This window comes from Engraulis encrasicolus, chromosome 5 (assembly GCF_034702125.1).
Source record: "Engraulis encrasicolus isolate BLACKSEA-1 chromosome 5, IST_EnEncr_1.0, whole genome shotgun sequence".
Classification (NCBI taxonomy): Eukaryota; Metazoa; Chordata; class Actinopteri; order Clupeiformes; family Engraulidae; genus Engraulis; species Engraulis encrasicolus.
In genome coordinates this window covers 4,002,047-4,015,144 of record NC_085861.1, presented here as the reverse complement: position 1 = coordinate 4,015,144, position 13,098 = coordinate 4,002,047, and the positions used below count along the sequence as shown (strand labels likewise).

The 13,098-nt window shown below is 44.0% G+C and overlaps 1 long non-coding RNA gene across 1 annotated transcript; it reads left to right on the top strand.

Annotated features, from left to right (window-relative positions):
- The first annotated feature begins 11,877 nt into the window (after positions 1-11,877).
- Positions 11,878-12,674, top strand: LOC134448242 (uncharacterized). Its single transcript, XR_010034693.1, has 3 exons — positions 11,878-12,112; positions 12,374-12,457; positions 12,561-12,674. It is a non-coding gene; the product is annotated as an uncharacterized LOC134448242 (long non-coding RNA).
- The last annotated feature ends 424 nt before the right edge of the window (positions 12,675-13,098 follow it).

The window sequence follows — 13,098 nt, the reverse complement described above, 5'->3', positions numbered from 1 at the left end:
TGGTGGCGGTACTGGAAGGACTCAAGTTCAAACTTGGTCATTGCCATTTTGGTAACAGCAAAATTATGACAGGAGCTGTGAGATTAAAACTAGAGACTGGATAAGAAACACCTGGTCTACCGTTGATGGATCCCAAAAGCAGCATTCCCTGTTCTTATTTTCCGTCTGTATGTATACAGTATTACAACACGTAGGCCAGATACTATCTTTGTTCCAACCTCCCTCTCTCTATCTCTTTTGGTGAGCCTTCCCTCTCTCCCAAGGTTTTAGTGGGATGAGACGAGGAGTTAGTATAGACAAAATGTGTTTGTTATAGGTGACGTCAACAAACGCAGGCGCAGTTTCTGTTATCACACACATTGGTTGGAGAGGTTTTGGTGGGAGGAGAGTGTAATAAGAGCAAGGGGTTTTCTTTCGACTCCTGCCATTACGAACAGTCTTGTGCGTTTCTATTTTCGGACTACTTCTTTCTCAGGTGAGTTATAAATTCATTCCTTGGGTAGGTTTGGACTGGGGATTGTTCTGTGACTGGAATGACTTAAGTTTAAAGTTGGCAAGTGTGTGTTTGGGGAGCTGAGTTCCGAACTGTTGCTATTTGTCAGATCTTATCTCTCGAACTTTCGGCAGGGCGAGAGTGGGATAAGACATGGAGTTGGTATAGACAAAATATGTATCTAAACTATTTACTTATTACAGTCAATGTCAACGACAAGCGCAGGCATGATTTCAGTAGATGCACGCACACAAACTATGAGAACATCTAGGAGGAAACTGCAGACATGATCCAACTGCTGTTCATCTTCACCTTGCCTTGTTCTAAATGACAACAGAGAAATTAGAACACAGGGAGAAGGCTCAGTCTCATTGGTTCCCATTGTAGCCAGTTAGCTTTGCATGCATACTGCAGTAACGAGCGTAGGCCAGTCCTTCATGTGGGAAAATGTATGGAATGGAAAGGGGAACCCATATGCTCAATACATTGCTACTGCCATTTCCAGTCACAAATATTATCAACAATACATTCCTGGTAAGCACAATGACTGTTGTTTAACAATAGGCTGTATTGACAAATCGTTCAGGTGTGTAGTTTTACAGCAGGTTAGAAGATTTCAACCTGTACTCGCTAGCATCGTGCTAATGTTTATGGGTTTGGCCCCATAAAAATTGAGCTTTGTGACCCAGTATATAATAATCTAGTGGCGCAAAATAATCGAAACGCTACTCAAATGGGGTCTTATTATTTCTAGCTTCGAACTTAATATTAATATTTCAGGACAAAAAAATATAAAAAATCACAAAAATTATAATGGTAAAAAACTCCATTGACACCCATTCATTTTGCACTGTCCCGTGGTTAGGGTTAGCCAGTTGTGGCTAGTAGCAAGTTCCGTGAGTGAACACCCCCTGATGACAATGCAAAAACTGGGGTCCTAAAGGGGGCTTCAAACCTTAAGGGTGGCCAACTAACTGCCTGACTAAAAATGCAAAACTATAATTTCCATAAAAAGGATATCAGATGGGCTTTTGTACAGTGTGTGTGTGTTTTCACACCGTGTAAGTGTGTGTGTGTGTTCATACCGTGTAAGTGTGTGTGTGTGTGTGCATGTGTTCATACCATTACAGTTTGTGTGTGCATGTGTTCATACCGTGTAAGTGTGTGTGTGTGTGTGTGCATGTGTTCATACCGTGTAAGTGTGTGTGTGTGTTGCGACTGCTGCCATGAAGTCTTTTTGCCCCTTCAGCATCGCTGCCCTCCCATGCAGATGTTTACTCTGACATAGCCACCTCTCTCTTTCTCTCTCTCTTTCTCTCTGCCCTCTCTCTCTCTTTCTCTCTCTCTCCCTACCCTCTCTCTCTGTCTCTCTCTCTCTCCCTACCCTCTCTCTCTCTGTCTCTCTGTCTCTCTCTCTCCCTGCCCTCTCTCTCTCTCTCCCTGCCCTCTCTCTCTCTCTCTCTCTTTCTCTCTCTCTCTCTTTCTCTCTCTCTCTCCCCTCTCTCTTCCTTTCTTTTTTTCTCTCTCTCTCTCTCTCTCTCCCTGCCCTCTCTCTCTCTCTCCCTGCCCTGTGTGTGTGTGTGTGTGTGTGTGCGCGCGTGTGTGCATGCATGTCTCGGCTTGTGTGTGTGCTTATGTGTGCGTCTGCATGTGTGTGTGTGTGTGGGGTCTCTTTGTGTGTGTGTGTGTGTGTGTGTGTGTGTGTGTGTGTGTGTGCGTCTGCATGTGTGTGTGTGTGGTCTCTTTGTGTGTGTGTGTGTGTGTGTGTGTGTGTGTGTGTGTGTGTGTGTGTGTGTGTGTGTGTGTGTGTGTGTGTGTGTGTGTGTTTCTACGTGTGTGTGCGAGCGTGCACGTGTATGTCCATCCACAGACCTTGAGTGTGTTTCAGTGAACATGCAGTCGTGTGCTGTCTGACAGCTGCTGTCCTGAGCGTGATATAAATTATTTCCTTATGTAGGGTTGGGTGGGAGATTTTTCAGTGTTGGTGGCGGTACTGGAAGGACTCAAGTTCAAACTTGGTCATTGCCATTTTGGTAACAGCAAAATTATGACAGGAGCTGTGAGATTAAAACTAGAGACTGGATAAGAAACACCTGGTCTACCGTTGATGGATCCCAAAAGCAGCATTCCCTGTTCTTATTTTCCGTCTGTATGTATACAGTATTACAACACGTAGGCCACGTACAACACGTACAACACGTACAACACGTACAACACGTACAACACGTATCTTTGTTCCAACCTCCCTCTCTCTATCTCTTTTGGTGAGCTTTCCCTCTCTCCCAAGGTTTTAGTGGGATGAGACGAGGAGTTAGTATAGACAAAATGTGTGTGACGTCAACAAACGCAGGCGCAGTTGTACTTTCTTGCTCTCACACACCATTGGTTGGAGAGGTTTTGGTGGGAGGAGAGTGTAATAAGAGCAAGGGGTTTTCTTTCGACTCCTGCCATTACGAACAGTCTTGTGCGTTTCTATTTTCGGACTACTTCTTTCTCAGGTGAGTTATAAATTCATTCCTTGGGTAGGTTTGGACTGGGGATTGTTCTGTGACTGGAATGACTTAACCCTATACTGCACGCATTATTATCCCATCATGGAAAAAAATCTTGCTGTGGTTTTTGTTACATAAAATGAACTTCTTAAGACATATTTGCAAATTTTTTCAAAAAAAAGTTTTTTGGGGGGGTACTTTTAGGTTTGTTGCCATATGGCAACATTGTGCAGTTACGGAAAGGATCCAGTGTACATTTTTGCTCCAAGACCAAACAAGGGTCATACAACATTATGGATTATTTTATAGAAATGTAATTGTTTTTATCTCAGAAAAACATTGAAAGTTTACCCACAAGTTCAAGGGAGTTATTTAACACATTTTTGTCATGAGAGAACAAGTGAATACTGTTTATTATATCCCCGAAAAACAGTATTTCAGTGGTATATCGTTGACCAACCACAAATGAATATATTTGGTGTTAAAGGATAGTTCCGGCGTAAAATGAAAGATTCACCATCGATTTCCCATGCCACATAATGTATCTAATGATGAGCCATTCCGGGCAATGCCGTGCCGTTATGGAGTTAGCTTATTTTAAGCTTTTTGGCGAAAAACGCAGCCAATGCATCACGGCGGGGCCAATTTGTAAATATTATTTTCTGATGTTTCCCCGCTATAAACAACCTCAAAAACGCTACACACTTCATCACAAAGGTCTCGTCAATCAAACCGAGGCACAGAGAAGATCATCGGACCACACAGTGTTTCACTGGCCAGTGTTTTCAGAAGGGTCTCACTGCAACTCTCTAGTCTGACCCGGATGCAGGCTACTCAATCAGGTGGCTAGGTAGGCTAAACATTGTCCGCGGTTCTTACACCAGCTGCGGCCGTAAAATGAAAAGCTGGAACCCCGAACGTTTTCACCGACTGCCACTGTCTAAACCAGCCATATTACGGGAATGGCTAATAGCATTAGAAGTGGACGAAACTGACATAAAAACCCTGAGGGATCGCGACTACCGTGCATTTCGAGGATGATGACTACAAGAAGAGTGAGGGAGATGAAACACCTAGCCTAAACGAAACCGTCTAAAGAGGAATGCTGTGTAAAAAGGCGCATGGCTATGGAGGTATGTTTGAAGAGAGAAACATGTGTAAATGTGTCTGGCTCATGAATCTTGACTGTCTATGAATCTGTGAAACTGGTTGCAACACCGCGCGTCTGTGCCAGCAGGCACTCTTTGTGAAGGCATACAGGTGCAGTAAATGTAGCCCACTACAGGAGATAAATAAACTGTCAAAACAAACTAGCGCGGGATGGCAAGTGAAATTGTGAAATTGTGCGACCTGAGGCATTCGAGGTGGTTGATGTCATGCATGCTAGAGTAGTTTCAGTGAAGTAGACTCTAATTGACGAGGGCGCGCGAGGTCACCATTGTGACCATGGTGGACCATTACGCAACGGAGGAGGGCTGGAGGAATTTTATGAAGTCGTACTGGAAGTGCTCTTACAGATGTAAGTACACCACCAGTGGTGTGTTATTACAAAGTTGAATTCATGTTATATTATACCGTGTTGCAATTACTTTGTAAGAGTAGTCTGCCTACCTGTACTCTCCATACAACTCTTCAAATCTGCTGCCTGCACACATGGTAGTCGCGATCCCTCAGGGTTTTTATGTCAGTTTCATCCACTTCTGATGCTATTAGCCATTCCCGTAATATGGCTGGTTTAGATAGTGGCAGTCGGTGAAAACGGTCGGGGTTCCAGCTTTTCGTGTAAGAACCGCGGACCATGTTTAGCCTTGCCTACCTAGCCACCTGATTGAGTAGCCTGCATCCGGGTCAGACTAGAGAGTTGCAACAGTGAGATACTTCTGAAAACACTGGCCAGTGTGGTCGGATGGTCTTCTCTGTGCCTCAGTTTGATTGACGAGAGCTTTGTGATGAAGTGTCTAGCGTTTTTGAGGTTGTTTATAGCGGGGAACCATCAGACAATAATATTTACAAATTGGCCCCGCCGTGATGCATTGGCTGCGTTTTTCGCCAAAAAGCTTAAAATAGGCTAACTCCATAACGGCGCGGCATTGCCCGGAATGGCTCATCATTAGATACATTATGTAGCATGGGAAATCGATGGTGAAACTTTCATTTTACGACGGAACTATCCTTTAACACAATATCTGTGCATAGATTTGCACAGAAATGTGTATGGTAACTGTCTATAATATGTACATGAACTGATTTAATTTCGGAAGCCAACACTTTCAAGATGGCCGACATTCAAGATGGCCGATTTGCGGGCCAGGCATCTTTCAACATAACCGACAGTTTATTTGTCATAACTTTTGAATGGATGCTTGGATTTACACTAAACCTTGTGTGATAACACTCTATAATGAGTAAATAAGCCATGTAAACTTGTGAGGCTAGTGTTTTCAAGATAGCTGACTTTCAAGATGGCTGACTTTGAAGTTGGCAATCTTTCGAGACGGCCTACCTTTTGTTTACGCCACAACTTTTCAATGGGTGCTTGGATTTGCAGTAAATCTTGTGTGTTAATAATATAATTGGTTTATGAGCTGTTTGAAATTTGGAGATTATGCTTTTAAAATGGCTGACTTTCAAAATAGTTGACTTTGTACAATAATTTTTGATCGGGTTGACAGATTTGCACAAACGTTGTGTGCTAATTAGCCTATTTATAACAGACAAATGAAGTCAAAACATTTTGGAGGCTTAAAATGGTCAACATGACCGTAGCTTTATGCTCTAATCTGGGGTTTGGGGATTTTTGTGGTATACCTCTGGCAGTCTGGGGAGGCTGCATAGGCCTTGTTCGCTTTTCTGCATGTACTCAGAGTGAAAGCTCATAAAACAGTTCTGTACACCTATTATAACATTTTTAATGTTCTTTACAGACTGCCATTTACACTAATTATAAATATTATCAGTTATCAATCATTCAATCAATAAATAAATCAATTAATCAATCAATTAGAATTGGGTATTTGTATCAATACACTTTCCCTATTGACCGTCTTGTTCCATTACCGCACAATGTTGCCGTATGGCAACATACCTATTTTTCAACATAAAAAGGAAATAATTTTAGTTGAAAACAAAACAAATGGTGAAAACAGATCATGACTAACTATAGATCATCCCAATATTTTTTTTAAATTTTGTAAATATTGCAAAAAGTGTGAAATATTTTGGCCAATGGCAGAGCAATCTGTCAAGGAGACACACTCATGTACACTGAGGGAAAGAGCGAGCCTGGGGCAGTGTGTGGTGTCATATGATGCCAACAAACCACATAATTGGATAAAACAAGGCCACAGTTTCAATATGAAAACCAATCAGTGTCTATTATTTATATTTAAATACCAGGAAATGCCAAAAGAATGGTATGTTGCCATATGGCAACACCGTGCAGTATAGGGTTAAGTTTAAAGTTTGTTACGCCCCAACACATGAAATGGCCCTATGGGGCTAACACAGAACCAAACTTAACCTTAAAAACAGATAGACAAACACCTTCTTAAAAGTAGAGCCCAACCAGTGGGATTTATTTAACAATCACAGACATTAAACATTAATCAAAAATGTCCACATCATCAAACAAAGCAAATCCCATGGCTGGAGAGGCAACAGCCATCGTCTCAGTAAGAGAGCCTCTCAAGTGCAGGAAGATTGGGGAGCCTTTTAAACCGGTCTTGATTGGAGGCGCAGGTGCATCTCGTTAGGCCACTCCCCACGCTTGCGTCATCTCATTGGAGGAACAGAGAACAAGGCAACGAGACATGCATGCAGCCGTAACAACTTGGCAAGTGTGTGTTTGGGGAGCTGAGTTCCGAACTGTTGCTATTTGTCAGATCTTATCTCTCGAACTTTCGGCAGGGCGAGAGTGGGATAAGACATGGAGTTGGTATAGACAAAATATGTATCTAAACTATTTACTTATTACAGTCAATGTCAACGACAAGCGCAGGCATGATTTTATTTTCTCTCTGAACCTCTTGAAGAGGTTTTGGCAGGCCGCCAGGAGGAGTAGCATCCAACTGCAGTTTGCAGAAGGAGGCAGGTCTGGATGTCTGAGTATCCGCCCCTCCTATTTTTCTTATTATGGTAGTCTGTACACCATCTACTTGGAATCCTGAACTGACGTGTGCTGGGCGCGCATGCTTCTTGAGCGAGACCGATTCTTGCTGCGCTCCTGACCGGTGTGAATGCGTGTGCCTGTGTGTGGGAATGTGAGTGCGTAGTTAGGTCCTGTACGTTGTAACGTGTGCGTGGAGATCACCTGTGCTCTCGATAGGAGGGCACGCACGCCTGTGGGCATCGTCTCCTTCCCGTTCCTTTTTGTTATTTTTCTTGAAGTGTACAGAACTGTTTGTCAGTATAACGCACATTGCTCTCGTATTCGGGCCATGTCCATGCCTGTGTCACTCTAGCCCTATTGGCTTTTGTTTGCTGTGCCAAGTGTATACTAATCATGTGTGTTCTTCCGTTTCCGGAATGAAGGCGTGTGGACGCTGGCGCGTTTAGCAGCCGCTGCTCGCTTTCTTCCATCCATTCAATCCAATTTACCACCATCGCACTAAAAACTTCGGACAATTTTACATTCTTTCCGGACGGACAAACAACTTGTCGTCGATACCTGGCTGTTGACGAACCTGGGTGGCCTTCCAGCTGCACTGGCGTCGGCGCGCTGTGTGACTGCTTCTACAACACCTGCTGTTCGGGGAGACAATTTTCCGTTGCCGAATGAGGAGTTTACAGCTGACTGCTGTGAAGCCAGCCCGGCTGTTGGCTTCACCTGCTCGTGGCCTTACAACAACACCCAGCGTGTCTCCTCCTGTCTGCACCGGCGTCTCCACGGATCCCGCCATGGCATTTTACTACAAGCTGCCGCCCCAGTCAGCGTGTCCGCGGCTCCGTCTGTGGCATTTCTCAGCTGTGACTTCACCTGCTTGTTCGGCTACCTCCCTCAGCCGAACTCGCAGCCGCGATGGGGTCTTTGGATCGTTGTATCCCCTTGTAGAACTGATTCCATCTCTGCCCCCATCGTCTGCTAACCTCTCCACAACACCTACTGTTCCATATCACAATGGACCTAAAACCATCCGCTCCGTCTGCTTGTTGTACTTTTGTTGAGTGCCTGTATGTCTTTGTGTTTGAAATGTGTTTGTTTCTGTGTTCTATGTTATGTAAAGCGTCTTTGAGTGTCTTGAAAAGCGCTATACAAAATAAATGTATTATTATTATTATTATTAAATTGCATGCTGATTTTATCATAAATGTAGCTCAGTGGAACTTTTATGGTAATTATTATTATAATAAATAATAATTACCAATTTCAAACAGATGATTGCACGACGCCACTGGGGGACTTCCACCCCTGAATATATTTTGATTCAAGCCAGTAACAACAAGGCACAGAGCTTCGTGAAGGACACCAGAGTCTGGGTTCGGATAACAGTTCACAGTTATTTTTATTCATACAAGTATTTTATAAAAAGACCACAAAAATACAATATAACTAAAATGCCCAGTACTGTGGGCTACTTCAGTCAGTTAGGTGGACTCCTATCGAGAGCACAGGTGATCTCCACGCACATGTTACAACCTACAGGACCTAAGCACACACACACATTCACATTCACACACACACACAGACACACACACACAGACACACGCATTCACACCGGTCAGGAGCGCAGCAAGACACACAAACACACACACACACACACACACACACACACACACACACACACACACACACACACACACACACACACACACACACACACACACACACACACACCGGTCAGGAGCGCAGCAAGAATCGGTCTCGCTCCAGAAGCATGCGCGCGTCTTTCCTAGTGCGCAGTGCAATGACTTCCAGAGCTATTTTTCTTCACGTGTAGAAGCTTTAGCGCTGGATGACAAGGGGACTCGATGTGCTCAGGGGGGAGGAGGGAGATGTCATCCAGACCTGCCCCCCGCCCTGCACACTGCAGTTGAACATACTTGGCAAGGAGAGCTGAAGCAGGCATTACAACAATAAGTACATTAAATGTATGTGAAGTTGTTGTTGGTAAACGTGGTATTTAGTCAGTTTAAATGCGTTTACAGTTGTTGGTCTGTTTTTTTAGAGAGGTTTTGGCGGGAATGTGATTCATGAGGGAGGTTTTGGCGGGAATGTGGTTCATGAGGGAGGTTTTGGCGGGAGGAGTGGAGAGTTACAATCATTACACTCGACGCGACATTACAGTTGTGTGTGTTTCTGCTGTCTGACAGCTCTCTTGGGTGAGATATAAATTCATTTTTTATGTAGGGCTGGGTTGGAAATTGGTCAATGTTGGCTGAAATGACTACAGTTGATGGCAAAGGTGTTTTGTGAGGGACACATTGTGGAGCTGAGAGACTAACCATGGAGTGTGAAACCAATGAACTACTAGGATACTTTGTTAGTCAAATTATTATTCTTGACCCCAAACTTTTGCTAAAAGGAAATGTATTGTGTATTGCTCAAGACAGTCATTAGCTTAAGGGGAATTGCAGCCGTGGCCTAATGGTTAAAGGGACACTGTGCAGGAAATGGTCAAAAAATGTACTGCAACTATGCTGCTTATTGAAATTCGGCTGCCTATTACCAAATTTGATCTTTACATGACAGTTTATTAAGTATTAAACAAATATTTTCTAGTATGGTCCAAGTACAGTCATTTTTGGAGCTAAATGGCTATTTTTGGAAATTCAAAATGGCGGACCATGGAGAAGATCCTCCTTTTCATGTATGAAAAGTGCAATTTTTCCAGTCATAATGAATACTTAGAATTTGATGGTGGTGGTAAGTATTCTTGAAAAACGTTAGTGAATGGACAGCATGAATTCTGGAAATAAAGAACTAAAAATCTCACACAGTGTCCCTTTAANAATTGTGCGTGTGTGGTGGCATTGTAGCCGACAGAGAGTCGACCAGTCAGTGATGGCAATAGGAAGTGAAAGGAGCCAGTCTGCACTTGTCTACCCAGGAAGTCCTGCCTGCTCAGGCTGTCTCATCCACAGCCACATCACTCATAGCCTGGCTCTCGTGAGACCCCTAGTGCTTCGTGCATCTTCGTTACACTTCGTGAGCTCGCACAGGGTTGGTTGGTACAGTTTGGTAACAACCATCGAGTGAGAACCAGGTTACATCACTCACACTTCAGACACTGAAGTACACACACACACACTGATGTAAGCAGGTTGTCGTGTAGACAGTGTGTTGTGTGTGTGTGTGTGTGCGCGCACACAGGAAAAGGTTATTTACGTCCATCAATGTGGTGTGACTTTGGGAGTGCTGAAGTAAGCTAAACTGATTTGGTCCTATTGTGTCCTTTCCCCCCCTCTCCTCTCCTCCCCCACCCCCTCCTCTCCTCTCCCCTCCTCTCCTCCCCCACCCCCTCCTCTCCACTCTCCTCTCCTCCCCCCTCCTCTACTCTCCCCTCTTCTCTTCTCCTCTCCTCCCCCCTGCTCTCCCCTCCTCTCCCCTCCCCCTGCTCGCTCTCCTCTCCCCTCCTGTCCTCTCCTCTCCTCTCCTCTCCTCTCCCCTCCTCTCTGCTCCTCTCCTCTTCTCTTCTCTCCCCTCCTCTCCTCTCCTCTCCTCTCCCCTCCTCCCCCTGCTCTCCCCTCCTCTCCTCCCCCTACTCTCCTCTCCCCTCCTGTCCTCTACTCTCCCCCCCTCCCCTCTCCTCTCCTCTCCCATCCTCTCCTCAACCTCTCCTCTTCTCTCTTCTATTCCTTTTCTCCTTTCTGCCTCCATATCTGTCCTTTATTATTTCTCCTCCTCTGTTTTCCCCAAAGCCCTTTCTTCATTTCCTCTCAGCTTTCTTTGCTCTCATCTCTCTTCTTTTTCCTTGTTATTTCTTCTCACCTTCTCTTCTCTCCTCATTCTGTGCTCTCCTCTCCTCATTCTGTGCTCTCCTGTCCTCTCCTCTTCTTTCTCTCTGTCTCTGTCTCTCTCTACTGCTTACACGTATGCTATGCGGATATTTGTAAACTTCCTGTTTAGGTCTCCGCACGCCACTTCGGACAGTGTGGAGCACTGCTCTGCCAGTGTTCGAATTCCACTGTGTTCAATACAACCCTGCACACTAGCGCCGATGTCCCTGGATGTCTGCGGATGTTGTCTGACGATTAGGGGGAGAGCTCTATTTTTGTTGGAGGCGTCCGTTGTTTATCAAAGCTCCATTCACCTTTTATAGCACATCTGTGCCCCAGTGTGCGTGCGGGGGTAACCGTAATAGTTGGAAGTGATAGCAGAGATTCTTTAAGTATAGAGATATGCCAACATAATAGGTTTCTATGGTCACCTAACATGACCAGGTTCCGGTCTGCCTAAAGGGGCGTGTCATAATGCTCCTAGCATTGAATAGAACAGTCCTCAGGTCTGCCTAGGTCTGCCTAAGGGGGGATTTTCCCCCCAATACTCATGAACGGCCATCCGGGTACTTTGCTCTTAAATTTGCGTTACGCCCCTTTATGGGTGAAAACAAACCGAATGTCTCATTGACTTACATGCTACATCGGCTAACCTAAATGAACAGATTCCATGCTTCAGCCACGGCTGTTTGGCTATATTATTTGAACAGCCGGCAACACAACACGTTTTCGGCATGTTGCGCGTGAACAACGCTTGTCTACAGGTCCGTATCTTTCGTTTATTGAACCCCAACATTACCAATTGACTTGTATGAGTTGTTTTCCCCCATAAATGGGCGTAACGCACATGGAAAACGTCACGCCGTTCATGAGTATAATAGAACCAGGAAACAATGGGCCAATGGAATCTCTCTCTCTCTACTCTCTCTGTTGATGGCGCTCTGCAGTGCTGTTGGAACCGATGTGCTGGTGGCCTTGCACTAAGATTTTCAAACACTGGTGGTCCGTGGGGTCAATTTTACCCCAGCTACATAGCAAATGTGTCACAAGTAATCAGAAACAAACACATTTTGACACATTTATGCTTTCTCATTTTTTTCACAGGAGCCCTATCTTGTATCTTGCTTGGCAGAAGCAGCTGATGTGGGGAAGACTACCTGTGACATAAACAGCATGTCAGACAGGTTACCAGGTAATTAATTACTACTGAAAAATCAAAAAAAAAAACAAACGCTTTGAAAGATTATTAAAGACTGCCATTGTCATTGTCAGTGTTCACAGCAAAGAGTGAATAGGCCCTTCGGCAGGCCTGTCTGCAGTAAAAGGTCAATTTTAAAACTTGTCCTTTTATTTGTGTGTGTGTGTGTGTGTGTGTGTGTGTGTGTGTGTGTGTGTGTGTGTGTGTGTGTGTGTGTGTGTGTGTGTGTGCTCGCGTGCGTGTGTGTGTGGCAAGCAAACAACCCACGGGGCAGGATTGTAAACAAAGCTTTAATTCAAGGCAACACGGTTAAAGGAGGCATTTCTAACAACATCTCAGGTATGAACAGTTAAAAAATAATTATTTATATCAGCTGTCAATCTTTCACGCTCAATTTGGTATGGCCAAAGTGTAACAACAAACGTTTAAATTATTCTTCCAGTTACTTCCAGTCAAGAAGTACAGGTTGTGAACGAAGCACAAATTGAACATAACACCGGAATTGAAGGAAATATTTCAAACAACATAGAAGGTAAGGGGGGAATAATAATAAGGAATTGAAAGGGAGAATTATGTCATCCCCTTGCACTTCATGTATGCCTATGTGTTGAGTAGGCCTACACTAAATAATGTCCCTGTATCAATTCAAGGACCTACCCATGTTGAAAACAAGACAAGAATTCAACAAAATGAACTAGACGGTGTTGTAACAAACAATATAACAGACTGATATTGTAAGTATTATGAGACATTTAAACATTCTTAGAACATTTAAATTAAATAAACAACATACTTTTACTTTAACTATGAATTCTGAACAAAATACACAAATTCCTGTGTCTGTAAGGCAACACCAAAAGAGAGTAATGGGGTAATGCTTTTAGCCTAATAATGTCCTTACAATGGCAAATTAAACAAAAAATCAGGCAATACCATCCTGTCATCCCATAGATTACAATGTCTAATTGGCCATTGCTGTG